Here is a 5059-nt window from a genome sequence, read left to right as displayed (position 1 = left end):
TCTATTTTCCATTTTAGGAAGTCTATTGGGCAAATCATTCAGAATTCCCTCGAATGAGAAAATAACCAATTCACCTCTAGTTACCAGCACAAATAATGGATGGCTGAATATCAGAATGCATTGTTTCATTTTGGAATCCTGAGATCAAGCAGATGTTGATGCCTATCTAACTTGGTCATTGTCTTCCTGTCATCTTTTTGTCAGTGTCCCTTTTCTCAAATAATTGAATGCTCAGCTAACTTTGTTGTTCTTGACACTTAGGTGTTGTTAAACTTTCCTCTGGGTGGCAAAGCTGAATGGTAAACCAAGGCCTCTTATTTGCAATCCCTATGGCAACCTGTCTTGGGACAGCATTGTGTAGGGGATAAAAAAATCAACCAAGCAAACAAACAAACAAACAAAAACCCTTCAGTGTTCTGAATGTAAGAGGACCTTGGTTTTAGTCTCACTCTGCCATGAACTGATGATATGACCTTAGGAAGGTCAAGAGATATAGAGCTAGAGGGGATCTTGGAGCTCATCCAGTCCCACTTGCTCATTTTACAGATGGGAACACTGAAGCTCAGAGTGGTAAAGACACTTGCTCAAGGTCAAACAAGATATAAGTAGAAGAGTCAGAATCCCTCTTGTATAGGCTGGCTCACTACTTACTGTGTGTCATAGCAAGGGGGATTCCTTTGGTGTAGAGTGCCTGAGGTCTCTCCCAGCTCTCAAATTTTGTGAATCTATCACCTCATTATCTCCCTGGGCCTCTATTTATTCAGCTGTAAAATGATAGGTTTGACTAGTTAATCTCTAAGGTCTCTTTCAACTCTAAAATTTTATAGCATTAGAAATCCTTATCTTCTGTACACTTCAAAGGAAATATGAGAAAAGATTATACATCCTCTCTCATTTTAGACCTGACCTTGGCAGGTGGATGGGGGTGGAAGGTCATGGGAAAGTTCTGAGTGGACAAATGCCTTGATATACCCAAACAAAATTATCATTATCACTTTAATTTACAAAGTATCTATATTCAGGATGCTGTAAGGGTTGCTTAGGCATAATGAGATAAAAATGAAATAATTCTAGTCTCAAAGAAACATATTCTTTTGGTAAATATAATATAGAACAGGTTAATACTGGGGGGAAGGGTGTGAAAATTTTCTGGGTGTGAAAATAGAAATAGCATCTAAAATTTCTTCAGGGATCCCTGAAAACAGACAGGAAATTCAGCTGGAAGTCCAAATTTATTCCTTATATACAGGGTAAAAGTAACACAAAATAGCTCAATATAAGTGTGGAGATCTCAAAAAGGAAGTAAGTACTTGGAGTTGATTATTTACAGTTTCTAGACCATCAGGCAAACCTTATCATATGGATCTGAAATCCATAAGATTCTCAACAGGAATGTGAGAGCTCATGTCATAGTAGTAAATCAGTAGTCTAGATCTACTCAAAAGTGTAAAGAGGAAATGAACAAGGATAATCTCCTAGAGTATGGTCTAGGCAAATTGCTAGGCACCAGTATTCTAGGAATGCAACACCCATATTCTACACAACAGCTTACAGTTATGACTTCCACATTGTGACTTTCCCCCTGCAGTGTTGATATATCTTAAGTCAGCATAAGAAAATAAATGGAAGCTTTGGTGAGAGTTTTATGGAAGCTGCAGTTCACTTACAAAGGCCAGTGGATGACACAGAAAAAGTTTAGAAACTCAGGAATGCATAAAATATATGTATAGTATTGGATATCAGTATATTTTATCCTTTAATGCCATAAATATATACAAATTTTACAGTAAGATACTGTAAACATCCCTTAGAAGATAAAGAAAAAGAAAAAATTCAGACTTCTCTGGTACAAAGGGAAGGTCCAAAATTTTATGCATTTTCCAGATCATGGGGGAGGGAGATGCTGGGCTCCTAACCTCACAATGCATGTACAGTTGCATATACTTGTAATGACTATAGAAATACAGTAGACATCAATACTTAAGCATTCATTCATTCATCTGAAATTCACATCAAAGGAACTGGCTAGACATCAAGGAAGCATCCCAGAAACTTACTGCCTAATTACAGTGCAACAAAATGGTGATGGGGGGGGGGGAACCCATTAATTTTTTTTCACAGTGGATTCTTATAATAAAAAAAAAATCTAAGTAGAAGAATACTGATAGAGAATCTCTAGTTGAAAATGCATAGGCAACTCAAATTAATTCTTATATGTCTCACCAATATAGCACCTACTCTGGGTTACTCCCCATCTTGTACTCATGCTTTCCAGTTGGATTCTCAGAAGGCAGCTGCTACGTTAGGTTCTGGGAATCATGTGGGTCTGAGTTTTTACTCCTGTAATTCATGAACCCCAAATGGTGTCCTTCCCAATGACATTTAGCTAGTATATGCAATTAGGTCTTTACAAAGGCATTCATTAAAATGGCATAATAAAAAAGGTAGCCATAAAACATTCTCCCATCAGAAGCCAAGGGTCCATTCTCCCACTAATAGAGGGAACTGTGGACATGAACTTAGTATACGTTGGTAGTGAGGTATATACATAGGGAATGTTTTTCTCATATTGCCAGAACTTGGAGTCTCTTTTTCTCCTACAGAGTCATCATAAACCTTTCATATTAACACAGTATATCTGCTGGGTAGTTGCTCAGCTGCGCACTGAAGGTCTGCAACTCTCTACTCTCAAATGCTAAGGATAACTCTCTACTAGTCCATAGCCAACTCTTTGTTTCCAGAAGTCCTACTCCTTGAAGCCTCAAACGGCTGCCTCTCAGTATCTGTGTTTGTGTAGAATATGTTCCTCTGTTCTGTCAAAAATGCTTCAAATTCCCTTACTCTCCAGTTGCTGGATAGAGTATCTCCCTCTGGGCTAAATAGCATCATTGTTGGGCATCTTGGCCAATGCAAGTAGGGAAGGACTGAGGAAATTTCCTTGATCCTTTCCAATTTCTTCAAGCCTGTACTGCTTCCCAAGCTACCTTAGGGTTTAGCTATTTAAAGCCCTCAAGGGGATGTAACCAATTTACTTGCCTAACTAATCCCATTACCCTTCCTAATTCAGTTTGAGAGGTTTTTTCATTTTATAAAGGGATCAACACCTTGATACTCCAGCAATACTTTGTTATCTCTGACTACACAGCAGAGGGATAGCCAGGTCAAAAGAGCCATTAAAGAAGGACTGAGGAATCCTAGTATTAAATAGTTTGAACATCATGGCTCTAGAGAAGCTGAGGGGGCTAAAATGGACTTACGCATAGAAGGCACTAAATTATATATTCCTTTTGAATGCAGTCTATATCCCTTTTATGATCTCCTTTTATACTACTTCACTTGTGATCTCAGCATCTACTGTGGATTCAATTACCTTCTGTATGCTGATGATTCTCAAACTTACCTATTCTGTTATACTTTCTCCATTGACCTCCAATTTTGTATCTCCAACTGCCTTTCAAACATCTCAAACTAGATGTCCAGTAGATATCTTAAACTCAATATGTCTCAAACATAACTCATTATCATTCTCCTAAACCCTAACACCCTTTCAACTTTCCCTATTATAACAGAGGGAAATACCATCCTACCAGTCCCCCAGGCTTCCAATCTAGGAGTTAACCTGGATTTCTCACTGTCTTACATTCCGTATATCTAATCTTTTGTCAAGGCCTGTTAATTTTGCCTTTGCAATATCTCTCAAATATAACCCCTTCTCTCCCCCCCATACTACCACATTCTATAATGCAGACCATTATCACCCCACACCTGCAGTAGCCTGATGGTGGATCTGTCTGCCTCAAACCTCTTCTCCGTTCCAATCCATCCTCCACTCAGTTACTAAAGTGATTTTCCTAAAGTATAGGTCCAATCATGTCAAACACCTCTCCCTCCCTATTCAATAAAACCCAGTACTTTCATATTGTTAGCAGGATCAAATACAAAATGTCCTGTTTGGCAATCAAGACTCTTCATAACCTTGCCCCTTCCTAAATTATCAGTCTTCCTTATTTCCCCACTGGTTCTCCCTCTGACACTGGCCTCCTGGCTGTTCTACGGACAGCACACTCCATCTCTCATCTCCAGGCATTTTTCCTGGCTATCCCCTATGCCTGACTTCCTTTAAGTCCCAACTAAAATCCTACCTTCTATGGGAAACCTTCCCCAACCTCTCTTAATTTCAGTGCCTTCCCCTATTAACTATTTCCTATTTATCCTGTATATAGTTTGCTTTGCATCTATTTGTTTGCAAGTTGTCACCTCCATTAGATTGTAAACAGCTTGATGGCAGGGACTGTCTTTCAACTCTCTTTGTATCCCAGAACTTAGTTCAGTGTCTGGCATATAATAGACATTTAATAAATGTTTATTGATTGAATTGATTGGTTGTCCATGAGTAATTCAATGCAAAGGGAATCGCTGCTATTTCTATGGTACTTTACAATTTATAAATTTGTTTGTTCACAACAAATCAGCCAGGTAGGCAGTACAAGTATTCTCACTTTACCAGCAAGAAAGTAGAGCTTCAAAGAGGTAAAGTAATTCATCCAAGGTCAAACAGCTAATCAATGTCGGAGCAAAGACTAAAACTCCTATATCCACTGCTCTTTCTATAACACCATTATATGTCTTTTACATTTACCAGATTTTGCAAAGAACCTACTCTGTGCAAGGCTCTGTGCTGACATCTAGGTTATTTATATACTGATTCCAGGGCAGCTAGGTGGTGCAGTGGATAGAGTACCAGTGCAGGAGTCAGGAGGACCTGAGTTCAAATCTCACCTCAGACACTTGACACTCACTAGCTTGTGTGACCTTGGGCAAGTCACTTAACTCAATTGCCTCATCCTGGGTCATCTCCAGTCATCCTGATGAATATCTGGTCACTAGATTCAGATGGTTCTGGGGGAGAAGTGAGGCTGGTGACCTGCACAGCCCTCCCTCACTCACAAAGTCAAGTGCAAGTCATGTCATTATTTCTCTGATGGCATGGCTTTCTTCAGCAAGGAAGGATGAACACACACACTACTGATTCCAGGAAACAGTGAATTTTGATTGCTTG

The sequence above is a fragment of the Notamacropus eugenii genome, chromosome 1 (assembly GCF_028372415.1).
Source record: "Notamacropus eugenii isolate mMacEug1 chromosome 1, mMacEug1.pri_v2, whole genome shotgun sequence".
Classification (NCBI taxonomy): Eukaryota; Metazoa; Chordata; class Mammalia; order Diprotodontia; family Macropodidae; genus Notamacropus; species Notamacropus eugenii.
The sequence above is the reverse complement of the archived record's forward strand: the minus strand, read 5'-3'. Positions refer to the sequence as shown.